We start from the raw sequence: 22,904 nt of genomic DNA, 5'->3' as shown, positions 1-22,904 counted from the left end.
AGCGAAAATTTAATGACTTTAAAAGCAAAAAAAAAAAAAAAAAAAAAAAAAAAAAAAAATTTAAACATAGCAGTCGATAATTTAGCAAACAAAGATGCCGGGGCCCTGACTACGACGACGGATAAAAAATGGTATAAAAGTTCAATTTTATCTGCAGGATGTGTGGAATGTTATTGATTCCCTATTATTAATAAGCGTTCATAATCACCGAAATTGCAAGAAATGAATCTGATTAGAAAGTGCATTATTACGCGGGATTTTATTCAGAATTTAACGTAGATGTCAGCATTCGCCACTAGCTTCTCACTGAGAAGCCTTCTCAGTCTGCCTTGAAACCGCATCAACCGATTTCACAAGTAACTTTTATTTTTATTTTCTTCGTTTTAATGCGTCAATACTTTTGGTGTGCTTGTTAAGATAGTCGATAGATCGATATATTTTTTAATATGTTGTTTTAAGCAAAGTCTCTATTACATTTGTGATGCCGAAAATAGTAATATATCCAAAAATTATGAAAATTCATCGAGTAGAAAGTTATTTATAGTTAAAAATATTTTTTACAGAAAACTGGGTAAAATTGCATTTTAGACGTTTTAAAGTAGACATATGCACACACAGGAGGACATAACGCGAAACGAATATTTGCCTTTTGGTCAAGATCAAAGTGTAGTAGATTCTTAAACGCTGGGGATTTATTAGTTAAATTAAGATCCATAGAGTGAATGAGGTATTTTGGTAAATGTTGCCAGTCAAGAGTAAGACTCCAAAGTCTACATTTATTATTTTTTAATCACTTTAGTCACAAAGACCCTGAACCCTTCCCCTCCCCAATTTCTTGTAGGGCCTTGTGCCTAATTTTGTTGTTTGAAAATCTTTTTTTTTTTTTTACTTAATTGTATTTACAAAATTTTAAAAGCAATAAAATATATAAACAAGATCAAAGTGTAGTATCTGTTCTTCGGATGCTGCCTGCACTTCCATTTCTTGTTCTCTTTCGGTGGAAGATCAGTCCTTCACGACCGAGACAATTTTTTTTATTTTTGTACCTTTTCTCCACGTTAAAAAACGACCCTGGTGTCTAACTCTGTCCCGTGGGGAGGCATAGTAAATAGGTACAATATTTGTTGTCTTTTGCTATATACATATATTTGTTGTCTTTTGCTATATACATATATTCCTCCTTTTATTAAGCATACGGTAAAACTTGCGGAATATGCGCTGTTTTACGGTTGTAAATATTGAACGGAAATTAAAAAAAAAAAAAATTTTATTTTGCCCCCCCCCCCCAAAATGAAAGTAATCGAAAGCAATAACATTTCAACAATCGTACTTTTTATACCGTTTACATTGAAAATGTCGATTTTTCTAGGTTTTCGGGTATGTTTACAACACAGACACCTTAACTTCCCCATGTTAAGAACGGCTTTCGGAATAGACACCCCTAACCTTGTCGACATACCCGAAAACCTATAAAGTTGGATGCTTATGCATTTTTGGTCCTGCGTAATTTGTAAACCGTTTTTTCAGGTTAAATTCAAGTTTCACGATATCATTTTTTGTTTTTTATTATTAAATTGTAAGGCTGAAGCACAGAAGTCACAAAACATCCTCCCCATGTTAAGAATGGCTTTCAAAATAATATTATTTCAGCACAGTACCAAAAATACATAAGTACCAAAAGTTGACATGTCGAATGTGAACGAAGATGTTGGAGTTGGACTTAATGTAAAAATGTACGAAATTTAAAACGGAACGAAATTTAAATTTCCGTTTCATTTTTTACAACAACCGTAAAACGGCGCATACTCCGCAAGTTTGAACACGATAAGTTTTTCTACTCGATGAATTTGCGTAATTTTTGGATGTATCACTATTTTCGACATGACAATTAAGTACGTAATATTGTTTTTGCTTAAATCAGTATTTTTTTAAGTCGATTTGTCGACTGTATCTTAACAAGCATCATACTTTTTAAGACAAAAAAATAAAAAAAGCAAACCAGAGGATTAAGCCACTTAAAACAATATAGCCGAAAAATACACACCTGTGTGTGTGTGTGTGTGTGTGTGTGTGTTATGTAAAAAAAATAATGAAAACGAGGAAAAGTTTTGTACTAATGTTTTAATAAGAAAATGTTGGCATTTCTGCAGTTTTACCGACGGTGATATTCTTTAGATAGTATTTGCAAGTTAAATTCAATTCTTACGGCATGTTTTGTTTATTAAATTGTTAGGTGAAAGTACAAGATCGTTAACAAAGCCCCTTCTTCTCTCCTTATGTTAAGAATGTGTTTCTAGATAACATTATTATTCTAGCAGTACAGTTCGCAAATAGTAGAAGTATCTTTGTTTTTGTTTTTTGGGTTTTTTTTTTCATTTGAATTTCTTATGGATATTTGGAAACTGAAACTCTCGCCAGAAATTATATTACGTAGAAAGTTTAATAATGGCGACTGAGCCAACACCGTTTGCAGCTGACTTCTAAACTGAGTTGTTATTCTTCCAAATCGCCAACACCAGGGTTAATGAGACTGATAGATTGACAGTTGAAAACCGCAATATGTACTATTTGCCAGAAACATTGCTTGTGGTGGAGTGCTTGTGGACTTGCTATTTTATCTGTGCCTAAACCTAAACGTACATTCCATGAACAAAGCTTCTTTCTTACTGCACGCGACCTGTGGAACTGTCTTTCATTTGTCTACTTTCCAGCTGATTACAAACATTATGGTCGTCTTAAAGTCCAACGTAAACAAATTCTTGAGTCATCTCCTTAAGTAATCCAATTTACCAAATTTCCACTACTAACGATTACTATATTTTCCCATTGACTACTGTACACTCATTAACCCTTATCCTTGAGCAGCCTTCGGGCCTTCATAAGTGGTGTCTCCTTTATAGAAAAAACAATTACTGGATTGGTTGTTTTGTAATGGATGATATGTGGAAATTTTCAATCCTCCCATATTATTCATCGTCATTTAACTGTTAATCTATCTCATTAACCTTTATCTTGACTGTTTTTTATGGGGGAGGGGGCACGCATGGAAGCGGTACCCTCCTCTGTATTTTTTTGTCTTTTTTTTGCTATTGATAAATGGTGACACATTAGTAAAAAAAAAAAAATAAAAATAAAACGAGTTTTTAGTGAACTTAGCAGTGCAATTCTCAGGCTGGTTGAGAAGTTGGTGTCGAATGCTAATAAATTTTTAAATAAAATCCTGTGCTTCATCCTGTAATTTTTTTTTTTTTTTTTATATATAAATGGTCGCCACATATCAAAAGGCCCAGAGGCCACTCGAGAATAAGAATTAATGTGTGTATTGTAGTCATTGGGACAGTAGCATTGTAATCGTTTGTGGTAGAAATTTGGTAAAATTAAATTATTTACGAGGACGGTTCAATAAGAACTTGTTTATGTTAGACTTGAAGACGACGATGTTGTAGTCAGCTGGAAAGCAGACCAGCGGAACAGTTCCACAGGCGAGCAGTTCTAGGAAAAAAGCTTTGTTTATGGAATCCATATTTAGGTCTAGGCACAAATAGAGATTAGGGGAATTTATTGATAGTGATTTTTGTTAGTTTTTTTTTTTGTTTTTTTATGAAAGATTGGAACTCAGTCGAACACTTGCCATGAAAATAGCGATAGAGCAGAGTCAGGATCGCAATGTCTCTTCTGTGGGAAAGAGGTTAAAGAGAAGACTTGTAAGAATGTAATTTTTGTAATAAATTACAAGCTCTTTCCATGCACTCGGTATGCTAAAAAGTAAGCTAACATTTTATTTGGCAATAAAAGTATGCTTTCAAAGAATCTATTTACGCTAGCATTTTGTCAAATACCAAGTGTGATATTACAATAGTCCCTTACAATACAATTAAACCACATCTACAACCAAATATATTTGGTCTTTTTTATTACCAAGACAATTTATGATACTTATACACTTATGTTACTATGCTGAAATAACATTATTAATTAGAAAACCATTCTTTACATGGGGAGAGTGTTTTGTAACTATTCTGTACTTTCATCTAACAATTTAATGAAAAAAATAATATCGTAAAACTTAAATTTAACTTGAAAATACTATTTTAGAAATAGCACAGTAACATAAGTGCATAAGCACCCAATTTATGACAACTGATATCACCCAACGTATAGTAGATTATTAAAGTGATTCATCGCATTCCTTTTCTATTATATAAAACTCAATGTTTGTGTGCATTTTCTATAGAAAAAAGGTTAGAGAATCTACATAAAAACTAAGTGTATTTATAAGAAATTTAAATGTAATGCAGACAGACATCTTGCTGCTCAACTCCCTACATAATGTCCCTATGGCCATGGTCACTAAAAGTAGCACCTTACATCCCAGTGGCATTGCGTCATGTTTCGGGTGAATAAGAGAGAGTGGGAAAAAAAAAACTTCCACTACTATTAATTGAATTCTTCGGACTACTGTTCTCATCTTGAGTGTAATTTGCACAATGTTTCTGTTGATGTAACTTCTGACATTCTTCAGGTATATCTTGTCGAACTCGAGGGATCTGCATGGAATTACGAACAGAAACCTTTACTTAATCCACCGTGGTAACATTCCAGGTGCTGTATGTGCTCTCCACTTATCTCGGCATTGTTTCCAGTCTGTCTTGGGCTTCTCCTTACTACTAGACCCAAGCAGTGTCAATTCAGGAGAGGTATGGTTGGGGAATGCACAACCCTTGCCTCACACTTATATGCACAGACACCCTTACAGGAGTGTCCATTGTTTCTTGAGACTGAACGGAGGCATCGGTAGCATGCTCTCCTGCTATCAGCCATAACCGGATTGAAGTCCTAAGTAATTTGCAATTATATTTTGGATGTCCGCACTGAGTATTGAACCTTCAATAATATGAATAATCAATCCTTATCTCAAAGTCCAAACCATAATAACAAAGTGTTGCATCATAGTGTGTCTCGAATTAAATGTATATATATAAACGTTTGACTGTTTTCCACTGCAGCGAGTTTATAGCTCTGTTTTTATCAATTGCCTCTATTTCCACTGTACTTTAATGACACCAAATGAGTGTCTGAAATATACTGTGTTCATCAAATAAATGACAAATTCATTTTGTCTATAAAAACAAACTTTATTCAACAACCAAAGTGTGGCAGGGGTTGGAGAGAGAAAGATGGGAGAGGGGTGACCGACTGATTCATAACATGTGTGACCACCATAACTGTTTGACTTACCCCAAACCATTAGCTTTTATCATGATTGCATTTATTGTTCCTTTATTCAGCATTTGACGTCTTGTCTACATCACAGGTTAGAAACTGGAACGCTTCCTCCCACTTGCTTTTTTTTTTCTTTTTTTTTTTTTTTTTTTGACAACCTGGCATCATCTTTTTGTTACTTCAATTCCCAAACCTGTCCATTCTGGTATCGCCAGACACAATTATTTAACAGAAGTGGAAACTATAAAAAAAGCATTGAACAAGGATCTTCGCTACTCCTTGTACAATAGTTACAGGAGCTAACTCTAATTCATCTTTAAGGCTCATGAGGACTGCCTCATGAAAGGCAAGAAACTCTTCAACAAAGTTAAATACTTAGTTGAATTGGAAATGCAGAAGTTTTATTCGGGTGTAAACTTCTATTAAGATTAGTTGCACAATGCACAGAATGACAAATGGCTATAGTTTGCATAAAATCTTGTACCTGTTGAGAACCAAATTCCCCCCAAAACTATTATGTTCTTTGGGCGTATTTTTAATAAAGGCCACGTTTTTGGAAAAGAAACTCTGACTCAATTCAGATGATTATACTGAATTGCTGTCCATTGTTGTCAAGAATTGGGTGCAGAGGGTGGCTGGAGAACTCTGCTCACTGTTACATTTTTATGAAAACCGAGAAGTGGCTATCTGAGAACTTCCATGATTTTATCAGTTCTGGTATTTTCATTCCCCAGCCCCATCTTGCCTGATTTCAACTCCAGATGGGGAATGCAATTGAGAAAGACACTATACTGTTAAGCTGCTTGCTAGAATCAAACTGGTGTTCAGGCGTCTATCAAAGGACATCAATTATTGGCTGAATTTATTCCAATCATCCAATTTAGTTGTTTTGAAATAATGCCCAACATCAGTATCTTTCAGAATTTTTTAGATGAGGTTTGATAATTGGTACTATTTGGATTATTCAAACTGCTATTCTCATTTTGAATGTTATTCTCACAATAACTGTAACAAATAAAGTGCTAAACTAACTGGGTAATGCTGACAGGGCTGTTTGGGCAATTTTGTAGGTCAGAATGTACTTTAAAAGTTGTGTCTAATCCTTTGCAGAGGAGGTAAATAAATATACTAGAAATGTTATTATTATTTTTTATTTACATAATTTGAGGAGGTAGGAGTAGATTTCACTCTGTTTACAAATTCTACTGTTACTTTCCCAGTTGAAACCAGGAACTTTTCTTCATTAGAGCCATTCTCCCAAACAGACCGTTAGAGTTTAATTTTCTCATTACATACGTTTAACATTTACCCATTACACCTACCTGTAAATACCAAGTGCTCCAATTATTAGATTCCCAGCAATTTGATTAGCTGTTTTCAGACCTATAATAGATTATGGGAATATCTTTTTCGGATGCTTAAAGACACTTTTTGACAATACAACAACATGGTGTCAGCCAATGCTTCGTCCTATAAACATATTCGCTTATAAAAATAAAATACATTTCAGTTAACTTATATCGTTTCATGTTTGCATGTACTTATTTACTGAATATCGATTCAACTCAAACGAATGCTAAACAACTGCCAGACTTGAATAACTAATCTCCTTGTTGATTCGCTTATTTCAACAACAATGGCCAGATGCATTATTACTAGGGCTATGACCTCGGAATATTCTTTTCATTGTTTTGACTCTTGAGTATATATCCGACAAAGTTAATCAACCGAGAACCACAGCACTCTATATAAAAGCATATATCAAGATACGCACTCGAGGTTCAAAACAAAAAGAATGTACTGTTGTCACAGCCCTAGTTATTACAGATTACATTGCAAAAGAAAAACAATGCTTGGCGTTGAATGCTGATTCGATAACTTCTACTTCTAATGATATCAAATTCATAATTATCTAACGAACACAATTCATCAATGATAGTTATGAGGAAGCTTAAAATAATAAAAAAAAAAAGAAAGAGCTACTCGGGTCACCAAAATTTATTTCAACAACAATGATTAGATTCGTTATTATGAATTACATTCTCAAAAAAAAAAAAAAAAGGACCTGTTATGTTGATTTGCTAACTTATAATATCAGATTATCAAATTCATAATTATCTAATGAACGCTAGTCATAATAGACATTGTTAGAATTTTACAAACACGATAACTGAAGACCTACTATATTCATGCCCTTTTAATGGTTTAAAAATGTCAGAAAAAAGCAAACTGCATCAACGCTACCACTAGAATGAAAAAGGGTGTTTCTTGCTTTGTGTATTGCAACAAAAATAAAATTAATAAAAATTAATCAGGCTTGGAATAAAACCCTCTCCCACTTCCCAACAGAGGAAGCCAGATGATTTCAGTGCTGGCTTATTGCCAAGGCCAGCAATGGCCACAGCCGCCAATGGCTAAGGCTGCCAGTAGTCAAAGCCGTCCATGATCGTCCATCACACAGCAGCCACTGGCAGGCACAACAAGAGCCACCAGTATACATAATCTTCATGTGTAAATTTATTTCAGAATTTCATTAACACATCAAAAAATGAAACTATGAAACGATTATATAGATAAGAATAGCTTTCTTTCGGAAATACATTTGTTTACACCTGATAATCAGATCTTCGTTTGTTTTCGATTGTTCCAGTAAAACAATTCCGTTGATAACTTTTATTTGTTTTAAGAAAGATTACATGCTCTGATTAATGAAAACCTAAATATTTTAATATTTAATAAATAATATCTCTGTTAACATGTTTTTAGAAGTTTATTCATAGTCGGTATTTTATGTGACTCACATACGATAATGTGCAAAATAATCATAGTTTAATTTGTTTTTGGTGGAGGGTTTTTCTTAATTTTTTTTTTTTTTTTTTAACAATTCATCACTTATCAAGGCCTGGAGGCCACTCAAGAATAGGGGTTGATGAGTGTATTGTAGTCAATGTGACAATGTCGTAATTGTTATTAGTGGAAATTTAGTAAATTGGATTACGTAAGAGGACAGTTCATCAAGAACTTGTTTACATTGGACTTGAAGACAACGATATTGTAGTCAGCTGGAAAGCAGGCAAACGAAAGAGTTCCACAGACGTGCAGTTCTAAGAAAGGAGCTTTGTTTATGAAATTCACATTTAGGTTTAGGCACAGATAAAGAGTGGGGGAAATTCTTGATAGTGGTTTCAGCTAGACAAGTGTTTTTCGTGAAAGTTTTGTGAGGGGGGCTATGGGTTGGGGCTCAAACGAACACTTGCCATGAAAATAATGATAGAGCAGCTAGATAGTCTTTTACAGAATCTCTTCTGGTTTTCCACTAGGCAATGCCGATACATGGGTCCTGCTAGTTATGACAAACATGGTTTTAAGTAAAATGAGTTGTTTCTCAGCATTGACACTGTAAATGATTAGTGACCTATATAGACATTCATGGGAAATTCCAAAAATAAAAAACGTGATGGATCATTTTCTTTCAAAATTTAAAACCATGAATGATGAATAATTTAAGATGTCAACTTTTACTTTTCTCTCTCTCTCTCTCTCTCTCTCTCTCTCTCTCTCTGTCTCTCTCTCTCTCTCTCTCGTTTACTGTTTGTATATAATTGGAATTCATTTTAACCAATATGTATTAGTTTTAACTAAGTCGGTAGTTTAAAGATCGTGTGCGTTTCCGATGAAAATGGAATAACTACGAAGCAAGGTAAAAAAAAAATTAAATAAAACAAAAAAAAAACAGTTTATATTCATTAAATATATTCACTTTTAAAAATGTAGCTTTGATGCACATGCATGTTTATGTAAACAAACAAAAATAGGATTAGTGAAGTTTTTTTTCTCTCCTTGATGGTGAAAAATTTGAAACAAATGTTTATTTTTTTTTTCAAATTCTGCATTGTACTGGTTTTCTAAACTTACAAATTTCAAACAAGAATAAATTTTGATCAATTGCAGTTTTTTTGGGGAAAAAAACAAACTTTGTTGGGTTTGCAAGAGTAAGTTTATTTAAAATTTAATTGCAAAATAAATCTTTTGTTTTAAAGAAATTTCCATAGATAATGATTTTTTTTTTTTTTTGTCATAAATTTTTTTAAAATCGCATTTTCTTTCTAGTTATCCGAAAAATGACAAAATCAATGCATGAGCATTCTCTTATAAAATCTGAGCATTTAATGTCTCCTATTTATCTGCCCTCCTACTTGGATACAACTTTGGAATAAAGTTGGTTTTTCAAATATGTAGATTCTAGTGCCTTCACAAAAGTGGGGCACTCTAGACTGTGAACAGAAATTCAAAATTGTTCCAGTTTAGGAGAATTTCCCTTCTGACAACAGAACAGGGTAAACGTTACTACTGTTGTCATAAAAGATTGTTAAGGAAATGCAGTTGGAAAGTTAATCCAAAGCAATTTATTTTTATTTACATGCTCATGTGTGATGTATTTTGCATTGCAATTTGATATTTAATAGAAAAAATGTAAGCATATAAAGTTATTGTTAGTAAAATGTCGCCCTACACACTATTGCTGGTGACATTACTGGACTTGGCCATTATTGTGTCTCAGGACATTCTAATATTATTGAGTAGAATGTCTTTTCTCTGCTGACAAAGACAAACGATGTTTTGAATCGTATTTGCTGGTTGTTCCAGGCCTCTTTTCACATTGTGATTTAGATCAGACACCCGAAATCCACTGCAGTCAACAGTTTGGTATTTATCTAGGGAACAGAAGCACAGCTCATTTAAAGTTCATAACAGTTGAGAACTTTTAAACAAAAAAAATTTTTTTAAATAATAATTTTGTTTGGGAATTTCTGAGATGAGGATGAATAATTTTGAATTATTCAGATTATTCAAAAATTCGAATAGTAGTTCAAGTAATACAAGGGATAATTCATAGCAAACACAGAAGAATTACATTCTGTATCAACCATGTATCAACCATGTATCAACCATGTATATGTTTTTAATGCATGGAAACTAATTTTTTATTTTGGAATTTTATTTTGATGTACATGTGTTGATAAAATACCTGAAAATTAAAATCGTGGTCGAGGTAATGGCTTAACTTCAATTGAATTCATGCTGAAAAGGCAGTGAAAAAAGAACTTATTCTACTGATAACCATAAGTCTGAGTGGTAAACCCATCCCAAAACAAACCCCCTTCATAAAACTACACTTAACTGCTGAACTTTATCAAATTTAAGCAATAATCTCAACCATCATGTTTTTTGTATTTGTGTGTGTCTATACACAAACATGAAAATAAAATCCTGAAATTTAAAAAAATCTTAGTTTCCACACGTCAAAAGTATCCATATTGGAAGAGCTATCGCATGGTATCACAGAGTGCTCTATGTCCACGAACATTAGAGTTACATATGAACTTGATGCCTGGATTAAAAATGGCTGGTTGATTCTATACCCCAACCAAGAGCTTGGACTTCAAAAGATTTTTTCAATTTAATGGCAGTGGCACAAAATAACAAGTCAAAGCTGCAACCAGTCATGAACTACTATTAGTTCAATCCATACAGACAACATATCATTGCTGGATCTGAAGAAAGCCTGTCTGCAGGTGCAGTCGACAAAACTTTATGGCCATTCCAGACGGTATTTTGTGGCAAGAGATGTTTAACCAGGCTGGGTTTTGGGTTGAATCCGATACCGCAAATCCTGACGCCCATTGTTGGTGTTGTGTTATCTCAGCAGGAGACTGACCATAGAAAAGGTGACATTAGTGTATTTTGATGACATTTTCATTAATGAAGATGTCAAACCAGCAATGCACATCAAACAGAATAAACAGTTTGAGCTGAAGTGCAAGAATCCAGAGCATCTTTGAGACGGAGCATACATACTGGGCTTGGACGTCAGAAGGGTGAATGGTACCCTATGATAGAGATGAAGAAATGTGATTTCCAGCATCCTGAAGTTCTCATAAAATAGATTTTTTTTTTTTCTTATGCAAAAAAAAAAAAAATCATGGGATATCTGCCATTGTGTAGCTGGCTTTTTGTTGCAGTGAGAGTAAAATGAAACGCTGGTAAATCTAGTAACGAAAGGGTGGGACAATCAAATAAATAATACCTTCCTTATCTGAATGATTGCAGAAAGTGTTAAGACTAATACACGAGGATCCAACCTGGAGAGCGTGGTGTATCAACTTGAAGAAATAAATGTATAGATCAACGCCAGTTTACTAGTGTTGAACAAAGATGGAATTGTGCTGGAGGATGCCCATTGGTTACAACCTACGAATAATATTCAGCACATCAACTTGGCTGAGTTAGATTCTGTGATAACTTAGCACTACAGTAGCAAGACAAGAAATTGTTCCTCCATACCGACTCCCTTTGTGTTTATCATTGGGTGTCTCACTATGCCGACCAAGAAAGCAAGAAGACACTGCCTTTTAAGAAAATATAATATTTACAAGATACCGGAAAAATGTTTAAAAATTAAATGAAAACAGTTTTGTCAAGAAAACAGTTATTGACTAACATTTATTGATAATTGTAAAGTAGTTAAATATAAAGATTTTTTTTTTTTAATTTTATGTTGGTGGTGTGTTTTTTAATTATGGTGGGCTTTTTCCTGGTCACCACTGAACAGTTGGACATGGCATTACAACCATGTAATCCCTACAGCCACCTACCTAGAAAATGCTGCTGTCAAACCTGACCTAGTTATATGGAATAAGTCGGAGAGAGTGGCAACCTTGGTTGAAGTGAGTGTGCCAAATGATGGAGGTCTGAACAGAGCTGAAAGGGAGAAACAGACCAAATATCAAGGTCTCATGTATGATATGAAAAAAAAAACTAGGATCTTAGGGAGATATCAATCATACCAGTTATTATAGGTACCACAGGGTTTATGAAGAAGAACCTGAAGTCCTACCTAACTAATTCCTGGTGAACCAAGTGCAGAAGAAATCCAGACAATTGCACTTAAGGGAACAATGAGGATACTAAAAAGAGTTCTCGGTTGGTTTCAATAAAAAGCAGGGGAATATTGGCAGCTGGTTTGGCTGGCCCATACCCAGCATTACAATCTTCAAAGAAATAATTAAAAAAAAAAATTAGGTTAAAGGTTACACATGCCAAAATGTTGTGAGAATAATATCCCGGGTGAGAACAATAGTCCAAATGATCCAAATAATAAGAAATTGTTGTTAAATTTTAGTTCTTGTCCTCAGAATAGAAAATTTTTTGCTTTTTAAAATCTGTGAATTTGAAACTATACATTTCTTTTTGTTTGATAAATGATTTTGCTTGACACTTTTGTTACGAAATTATCAACTATATATTTTTTTAACTTCGTTTTTGCTTTTAAATTTGTTATGTTCAGTTAAAGTGAGTTTAGTTATATACTGTATAATTATAGTATTTTTAAAAAGTAAAAATATCTTTGGTGTTAGAAAAAACAATAAAATATAAACAAATGGCCACCAATGATTACAACATTAAATAAAAAATATTGTGGGGTTGTTTTACAGCTGACAACAGCATGATTATTTCAAGTCCAATGTAAACAAGTTCTTGTTGAACGATCATCCTCTTAAATAATCAAAATCTATCCAATTTTAATCACTACTCAGTATTATGGTGTTGTCTTACCGACCTCCTGACATTCATTAACACTTATCCTTGAGTGGCTTTTGGGGTTTGATAAGTGGTGACTCCCTTGTAGTAAAAAAAAAAAAGTTACCTTTTTAACATTTTAATAAATTTGAATTTTATTTCAGTTCAAAAAACAAAATTTCAGACCCAACAATTTTAGTAAATATAATTGTGTGGTTCGGGGGGGGGGGTAATAACTCTACAGCTAAACTTTTTTTTTTGTATAAATTAAAACATAACTATTTTTCTAAAAGAAAACATTCTATTTAAAAATTCAAGTTTCAGATCTTGCATCTTTTCTAAAATTATACTTCATAGATCTTGCACCTTTTCTAAAAATATCTTTTACAGAACTTGCATGTGTTTAAAAAAAAATATCCTTAACATATCTTGCATCTTTCCTAAAAAAAAATATCCTCACAACATTATTCAAGTCTCCATGAAGTTTTTCTCATGAATGCCAATTTAGGTCATTTTTCAAAGTAAGGTTATATGGCTTTTCATACCATTTTTCTGGGTCAAAATTTAATGGAAAATTTAAAAAAAAAAAAAAAAAAACTATTAAAAATACAAAATCTGATCTAGTTCTAGAGATAATCTAGCATTTTCAAAGTGTGTCAGATCGCTAAATTAAAAATTAACAGTTTGACCGGTTTCCCGAACATAATAAAACCATAGTCGTTTCTGAATTTTTGAGATGATGATTGGTTATTTGTATTATAATTCATCGCACTACTATTCTCTTCTTGAGTGATTTTCACAACGTTTATATAACCTCTGACCTTCTTCAGGAGTATCTTGTCGAACTCGAGAATTTGGACGGAATTTCGAGCGGAACCCTTTATTTATGTGCACTTGTTCCATCAGCTATGACTGGATAGAGGTCCTAAGTAATTTGCAAATGTATTTTTCAGTCACCCACACTGAGGATTGAATCTTCAACCTTCAGTAGAATATCACTTTTACAGTTGATTTTTCCCAGTACTCTAACTACTGTGCCACGGGTCCAAAGAATAATAATACAAAACCATAGTTCTTGTACTGCTTTTTTACTAGGAACCTGAAATTGAAAATAAGATATTTTTTTCAAGAGGCTGGAAGATTTACTGATTATTAAATTCAGAAATAACATGTACGATTATTGGCAAACAAAATAAGTTAATTTACAAAGAAAAACTATTAATCAAGCAATGTATGACAATCTTATCCTAAGGCAATGTTATATTGTTGCATGATATGCTCCGATTTTGAAGCCAGTGCAGCATCACTTAAGTTTTCACCAATTTCTTGGATATGATGAACAGGTTTCTGATTGTAGTTGTCCAACCCATTTCACAATCAGTTTATCTCCCTTTGCCCAGAATTGATCCCATTGAACTACATACAATATTTGAATGCGAACTACCATAAAAATGACTTTTTAATAATATTGTACAACAACAACAACATGAAATAAAGGGAACAACAATTCAACTCTTGTGTTCAATATAGTAAAACAATCTAACGTCATTATCGTAACAAATGTAGAATATGTCTAAGTAGTATATACTGTGGCAATTTACCAGAGCTTCAATTCTGTGATTGTGTACTTTGGGTACATTGTTTTGGACATAATTCATGGGGTTTCCAGCATTTTCTTAGCATACACACCATGAAAAGATCACTTTTTCAGAAAATTTGAAAATTTGACCTGGATGATAAATTAATGTGTCTGAATTTCAATACTAATAAAAAATTTGGCTCATAAATATTTTCATAAACACTGGGAAGAAACTTTTCTATGAGTTGAATTTTTTTTATTTAGATTTATTTAGAGCCTGTGATTTAATTTATCAAAAAAAATTATTTTCGGTTTCAAAAGCCAACGTTCTCTACAAAATTAGTTGTAACTTTTCCTGTTTTCATCAGATTTGAATAAAACTGGCGTTTTCTGATAAGTGGATCGTATGTTGTATTGGAATGACTAACATTTCACACTTCATGTATGCATTAGAGACTTTGTGGGCCTTTAAAGTTAAAAAAGGTAAAATTTGGAAAAAAATTGAAAAAAAATTGTCAGACGAAAATGTGCATTCTTGCATAGCAAATCCCCTAATAAGCATTTTTGGTCTAGTTCTTTTGCTGAATTCCATCTACATATGGTACTTTGTTGCTTGAATGCCTTATTTTGTGTCTTGGGTAAATGAAATTTGAAATTACTTCCTTTTTTTTTTCTGAAGGCCTTACAAATTTAGGCCCATTTTTCGCTAATTTTTCACACAAATGGTGCTCTAGCTTGAAATATGTAAGAAGTAGGTATATGGTGAGCTACGATGTTCACTCTTTCACTGCCGGAAGTTCAAGTGCCCCGAAACGTTTTCTGCGCATGCGGCTAGAGGCGCCTTTTTACTAAATTACTTTAAAAATTCAATGTTTTGATTTTCTGACCAATCAGAGAATTTTCCAAGCTGTCAGAAATTCGGTGTCTGTGGGAGCCGATGAGAATCTTTAAAAGAGCTCTGTATTTTCCAAAAAAACAGTTAACAAAAATTCAGAGATAGTGTTGGAAGGCATATATCACTACTATCTGCAACTCAACTCTAACACGACAACACTTTGAACATAACAGTCAGCTAATCAGACAATGTAGGCGAACACACAGACACACAAACAGTAACTAACTTTTGCATACCCCCTTTTATTATCGTATGCTCACTTGAAATTAAGTTTATGAAAATAATTATTTTAAAACTTCTCACATTTTTCAATGAACCTTCCAGAGTGATTAATTAACTCTACTCAAAAACTTTCAGTGAAAATTATTTTATATAGTTGAGTGAGGAAGTTTTCTTTACGATTTACAGACCCGTGAACTAATCACGGCTCTTGAATTATCAACTCAAACTTCCTCTCAAACTAATTTCCCCCTTTTGTTCACTCATAAATGAACTATTATTTTCAATGAAAATATTTCCTAAAATGTAATAAATCTTTTTCCTTTTATAAATTGAGAGTTAACCTTGTTTGTTATGTTGATATATTTTCTACGAAAGAACCTCGTAAATTCGACTCTCTGTCTCGCTCTCTTTACTTCTTTTCCCCACAATAATAACATTAATTAATAATAAATAAACAATAAAAAAAATAGGAATAGGCCAAAGGTAAACCCTATATGATTTTGAAAGCTAAACTTATTGGCTAGAAAATCTAACCACATGCCTTGATCTGTGCTTGTGAAGGGTGGCTGAAAATAATTTTGGATTCATGTAAGAAAAACTTCTTCATGGATACTTGAATAGTGCCTTAACAGATCTTGCATCTTTTCTAAAAAAAAATCCTTAACAGATCTTGCATCTTTTCTAAAAAAAAAATCCTTAACAGATCTTGCATCTTTTCTAAAAAAAAAATCCTTAACAGATCTTGCATCTTTTCTAAAAAAAAAATCCTTAACAGATCTTGCATCTTTTCTAAAAAAAAAATCCTTAACAGATCTTGCATCTTTTCTAAAAAAAAAATCCTTAACAGATCTTGCATCTTTTCTAAAAAAAAAATCCTTAACAGATCTTGCATCTTTTCTAAAAAAAAAAATATCCTTAACAGATCTTGCATCTTTTCTAAAAAAAAAATATCCTTAACAGATCTTGCATCTTTTCTAAAAAAAAAAAAATCCTTAACAGATCTTGCATCTTTTCTAAAAATGTACTTAACAAATTTCATTTAAAAACAAATACAAAAGAAACTATTAAGTTTTCTCATGTCATCAGAGATTTTGCTCTTGAATTTTTATTTTTTAATAATATATTTTGCCATTTTGGTTAGGCTCCAAAATATATTACCTAACCAGGTATTGGCTCCTCCTTTTAGATGGAAGATGGATTTATTGCCAGGCCCCTTTATTTGTGAAGGAGTGCTGATGTGAGTAAACCAGTATATTTGTTCCCAGTTCAGAGTGCTCTGGGTCGAACATTTTATGCTCACTCGAGTGAGCATAAAAATCACAGTTAAGGATCTGTATCACGTGGTTAAAATTAACCAATCAAGGTAAATCAATCTTCTTGAAAATCGCCTGTTTTGAATATTAAAAAAACATGTCTTTTTAAACACCTTCTTTGAAAATTTAGATTTTTGGTTTATTTTACTTTTCAAAATAGACTTTTTTTTACCATTGCTCAGTGAGGGAAAAAATCCTTCTAAAATGTGGAAATTGAATTTTTGTCCCAATACAGAGTGCTCCTTTTGGAGAAGACGGATTTTTTTTCATATTAAAAACCAATTTTGTTTAATTCTGCCCTTAATTTATATATAGACTAGCAAAAGTACCCGTCGTTGACTGGGTTCAAAAACAGCCTACAGAAAATGGACTCTGATTTATTAAAGTATGGTAGCTTATGAAAAGGAAGGGTTGTAAAGAGATAGCTTCGAATTCGGGGGTATCAAAACCAAAGCAAAATATGATGAAAGTAAAAATAAAATTCAGCTTTATATTATAGATATGTATGTGAGTGTGTGAATTTAATACATCTGGTTATGTAAAAAAAAAAAAAAAAAAAAAAAAAAAAAAAAACATGGCACTGGTTTTATGTTTTAGTATTCAAAGCAGACCATTTTTTTCAATGGTTGCTCTTGATTTGAGTTATGCATTACAAATCCTTGATTGTGATTGGTGGAGGGCCCTGGAATGCACAGGAGAGTATAAAAATGCTTTTAGAGTTCCCCTTTTTGATGAAACTGGATGTCTCCTCCACAGACACACAAATTAAAAACCAACTTTGCCTTCATGGAGAGGCAGGTGAATAGACAGCAGATTGGGCACATTTTATAGTTTTGAAGATTGTTTTATTTGTCTAGAAGACAGTTTGCCTATATTGAAGTGATTGGCTCCGAAAATAGCTGTCAAATTTTAGCGATAAGTTTTGTCTGACTCTAGCAGTCATAAAGTAAAATAATCCACTGTATTAAATTATTTTCTGATTTTTACAGATTTATTTATTTTTATTACTAGTTTAGTGGAAATTACTCCAGACAAGTCATGAAGCCACTTCATGTAAGGAGCTAAACTTGCTCCTTCAAGGTCAAAAACTAACTAATGATAAATGTTAGATGTATAGATTTTGACCCAGAAAACAGCAATTCTTCCTCTTTTGTCAGAAATACCGCTTCTAGAATGTGAAGATAAACAGAATAAAAAAAAAAAAAAGAAAAACGGAGAGTTACAAGGTTGTTGGGAGTAAAGCCGAGGTTCACTTTCTACTTTCCTTCATTTTTTTCAAATTTCTCAGCAACTTATAAAAACTTTCCTTTAACCTTATCTAGACATCAACTATTATATTTTTAGGTTTGTTCATGATGGTCGTCTTCTGTTAAAAAAAATTCAATTTTTAGAAATATACATTAAACAATCTGTTATCCTTAATTTTAGTATGAATATTAGCAGGCTGCCCGGCGTTGCCTGGTCATAAAATGCGTTTAAATATAATATTTTAATGTATACATATTTCGTATTTATAATTATAGAACCGATTCTCTATTGATTATTATATTGTACCCAATATATAGTAATGATTTCAACAGTTAAAAAAAAAAAATGACTTTGGTACCATCAGCTAGAATCTAAAACGCATTTAGTGCTACAGTCTTATTACTATCTGAGCTAACAACAGATGGATATCAACACTTTAAAAATTAACCAACTTTACCATATAAATGTATATTTGTGCATGCATAGAAGAAATCTGTTTAGTCAGCTTACACCTGCCAAGCTACAATCTTTTTCAATTTGGCCAAGCTACAATCTTTTTCAATTTGGCCAAGCTACAATCTTTTTCAATTTGGCCAAGCTACAATCTTTTTCAATTTGATCCCTTAGCAGTTATTTTTACCAGCTAAAAACTAAATCAAATTTGTTTCACAGGTCAGTAGATTGCTGATTGTATTTTTTTTTTAATTATTATTATACAAAAATCTTCTATAGTGGAAAACAATTTTATAATATATATATAATATATATATATATAATATTCACACACAAAATACATTTAAAAATAGTTTATTTACCGCACCTTTGTTCCCATTTGATATCCACTTCTGTTTAATAATTGTCTTTTTACATGAGTCATCCTCACAAAACTATATAATTATTTATTTTTTTAATAGGAGTAAATCTATCTATACTCAAATCTAATTATCTTATTGCATTCACTGACACACTAATAAGGAGGGCATGAACTCCTACTGTCTCAAATGTGAGTAAAAAAACTTGTTTATAATAGGCATCTATTTTGTTTATATTACTCTACTGATATAATCTTCTGGTTATTTCTCATTGTAATAGCAAAATAATAAAATAACATTTTTGCTTGAGATATCTACTAGGAAGATGCTGCATATAAGTCCCCCCCCCCTGAGTATTATTGATAAACAATGTGGCCGTTGTCATAAAACTTTTTTTCAAAATTTGTATAAATTTAGTCTGTAAGCGATATCTATATTTTTTATTATGTTTTTTTTTAAGATTTACATGATAGTTAAAATCAAACTTATTATCATATAGTATTATTAAAAGAAAAAATGACATTTTAATAATATTTTTCATCTTGAAGGATAGAAAAACAAAATAATAATCATGGCTTCATGGGCAGTACAAATCCTGTAATGACACGAAGTAAAGACTTGTTGTTTGATTTTAAAAATACTTTAATTTAAAAAAAAAATAAATTATTTATAAAAATACTAACTGTACCCCGCCACACTGTGGCTCAGTTTGTTTAAATGGAAATACAGTTAAAAAAAAAAAAAAAGAAAAATGTACTGTAAATTTACTGAATATATATTTATTTAATTCATGAAAAGTTGCATTCTGTAATGTTTATATACACTTATTTATTTTTTTTTGCAATTATTTTAACAAAAGTTTGTTTTTTTTAACACATACACAAACACACACACGAACAAACGCATGCACAAAATTATAAGAACCAGTAGAAATGCATGATTTTTTTTTTTTTGCTTTGTTTATATTCTCCATACTTGTGAATACACAATATTTTGAGACTTGTTAATGTTTATAGCAAGCGTCCAGTGATTTGTGTAGTGCAAAGCACACACGCACCCAAGACAGTAATGACCTAAGTATGTAACGAAATTGATGGTGTGTGAAGTAATATGTCTGTTTGGGACACCATATTGTACTTTTCGTAACCATTTGTTTATGAAGCATAGAATTGGATTCCAGAATATGAGAATTATCAGAGCGCAGCCAATCAGAATGGCCAGAATTTGGTGAGGGAGCCGTTATTATTTATGAATTGGAAAGATTAGATTATGTCTATGCGTGTATGGGCCAGTTACGACTGGTGTAATCACACTATCTCTAGAAAATGTAGAATTCATCCCGGTGACAACTGGTAGCAGTGTTAGGACTAAATATTTAGTAAAAAAAACTATGAATTCCTTCTGCTAAAGATGTTGCAGTTGTTATGGTGTTACTCCTCGAATGCAATATAGCATTTTATTATAACGACTGAGTGTGTCCATAATGATGTTCAAAAGCTACATAAGATAGTGGCTATTAGGCTAGATTCATTGATTTTATATGTGGCATTCGTTGTTGCAAACCTACAATGCTTCAGTCGAAAGGGAAATTTCTGCAGTCATTTTATTATATAGATTTCTTCAATCTTTTTTAAATGGTTTGTAAACCCTTCTTGTGTTATCTCATTAAAAACAAATATTAACAACTTTTATTTTTAATCTTGAATTATAAGCCATGTTTAATTTCAGAAGAGTTTCCAATGGGTAGCTATTCTATACAAGTCCTAGAGATTAAGAATTTTTAGTGGGTAGCTGTTTTGTTCTGGTTCTGGATTTTGTAATTTTGCAAGCAAAGAGCAAAAGATCCTTCTTGTGTTGATACAAAAAATTATGTGCTGGAGTGCTAAAGGATTCAATTATAATGGAGCAATTCTGGTTTCTGATTAGTGGAGGCAGAACATAGTTCAATTTGATTTGTCTGTTCCTCTCGGCAGCATTTATAAATAGAATTTCCCAACTTTCAGGGATCATACCCCATAATGTATCAAAAATATTGCAACATTTAACATTCTAGGAAGTATTAAAATTGTTTTCTGGAATAATAGAAGTAGTTGCTTTAATTAAAATAAAGTCAGCTTTTTACAAAATATACTATGTCCAGTTCTGGTGAGATACCATTTTGTAAAAATCCTCGATTATGCTAACATATTTCCTTATTTCAAACATGTTTTTCTTCAGATTACATTTGTAATACTAAGTAGATTTTAACTCAAACCGGTTCATTATTTAATAATATTTTTTAAATATCATTTTTATTGCTTATACACAATTTTTTTTTTTTTTTCATTCTGTTTAGAACGACAATCTCATCATTTACTGGGTTATCTTCCATTTTAATTTACAAGAAAAAATACATTTCATAGAACATTAAAGCAATATTAATGTATAAATGCAATTCTGTATTTGTATTATTCAAACTACTGTTCATGATCTTGGATGTTATTCTCACATGATAGTTCCCCAAAATGCTCTCTAAATTCTTTTTTGCCATTATTTTTTTTAATTCATTTAATTCAGTTTTGAAATGTTCTTAATCTGATATAGCAAATTGTTAAAAAAATATATTACTCTCTAAAAAAAAAAAAAATTGGTTAATAGCTCTATTTTAAAAAAAATCTGACAATAACCTTCCAGATTGAAGAAAACAGTGTTGACAACAAACTCTCCTTTCACATTCTTCAACTTTATAATTAACAATAACCTGCACATGTTATTAAGATTAATTTACTTATTTACTCCCCATGCCCCCATCCACGAGGGCAAAATTAAACACTAGGTTGGTTTTTTAATGGTTGGGGTGGGGGTTCAATTTTCCTCCAAAAAGGGGCAGTTTGGATTAGGACAAAAATTAAAATTACTTCATTCTAGAAGAATTTCTCATCCTTTCAGAATGGAACAAATACTACACTTTGATTCTAGACCTGAATGTTAAAGGTTTTGATTTGGCCAATTCTAATTATTTATTTATTTTTTGTTATTTTTATTTATTTTATTTATTTATTTTTTTTGAGTCATACACTGAGATTTTTTTTTTGTCTTGTGATGCATCTTATGAAAACTTTTAGTTTTGCTTGGGTTTTTTCCCATTACTAATGTTGCTCATAATAAAATCTAGTTCATTGTATGTTGACAATTATTTTGAGTGGGTGATTGTCAGTGACACCATTTTTCTATTTATCTATGAAGTTATTGTCAAGACAAATTTAAAAGAACTAGATTTATTAATTATTATTCTTTTTAATAGTATAATATATTTTGGAACAAGTTGTCAGTTTAAATTAAAGAATAGCAATAGTTTAGAACATTTTAAGATAGAATTAAATGGATTAAGAAAGAATTTTGGATACTTATGCAGTATAAGGACCATGCTATTTACTAAAAATGCCGGAAGGTGTCTAACAAGTTTTTTTTTTTTTGTTTGTTTTTTTAAGAAAAAATTATTTCTGTCAGTATAAAGCTAATTTGGTTAAAAATTAAGTGAAGACTTTCTGGGATAAATATTGGACAATTTTTACACAACTTTTAGAAAATTAAATTTCAAGCCAAGAAAAAAAATATACATTGATTGTAATATAAGTTCCATGAATAGATATTGTTTTGAATAACATTTTTTTTTTCTAATTTATGATTTTTGTTGTTTGAAGCAAGATAAATATATATTTAATTAATCAATGATAGCAAACAATATTTTCTGATTTTTTTTTTTTTTTTTACGTGAGTTAAAGTGCTTAGTGTTTCATTAACTTCCAGCATTTTCTGTAAACCACTTGAAAAATTCCGATGATAGCACGGTCCTTACCAAACTTTGGATGCAATTCCAGTTTATGTTGATTTAAGGAAGACTAGCGGGGGTACCCGGCATTGCCTGGGTCTGGAGAGTTACTATTAAGCAACCCAGCCCTAAAAAAAAAACTTGAGCAAGTACCTGTGCAAGCACAAAACAAACAAAAAATAACCAACCCCCTAAAAAAAAAAAACAAAAAAAAAATGGA

General features: G+C 31.8%; 1 protein-coding gene across 9 annotated transcripts in view; it reads left to right on the top strand.

Moving 5' to 3' along the window:
* The window catches only part of LOC145243990 (uncharacterized), a 170,069-nt gene that overhangs the window by 1,349 nt on the left and 145,816 nt on the right, over positions 1-22,904 (top strand). Inside the window, exon 1 of one of the 9 annotated variants that reach the window (XM_080107133.1) lies at positions 1,649-1,892. The exons of 7 other annotated variants lie outside the window; for them this stretch is intronic. The gene's annotated coding sequence lies outside the window, so the exon portion shown is untranslated. Of the gene's footprint in view, positions 1-1,648; positions 1,893-18,976; positions 19,065-22,904 lie in introns of those variants that run through there. One more of the 9 variants, XM_080107132.1, reaches the window with a different exon arrangement.

This window comes from Euprymna scolopes, chromosome 22, assembly GCF_053919585.1.
Source record: "Euprymna scolopes isolate OS-2025 chromosome 22, ASM5391958v1, whole genome shotgun sequence".
NCBI lineage: Eukaryota > Metazoa > Mollusca > Cephalopoda > Sepiida > Sepiolidae > Euprymna > Euprymna scolopes.
Note: the sequence above shows the minus strand (reverse complement) of the source record. Positions and strands in the feature narration are given on the sequence as shown.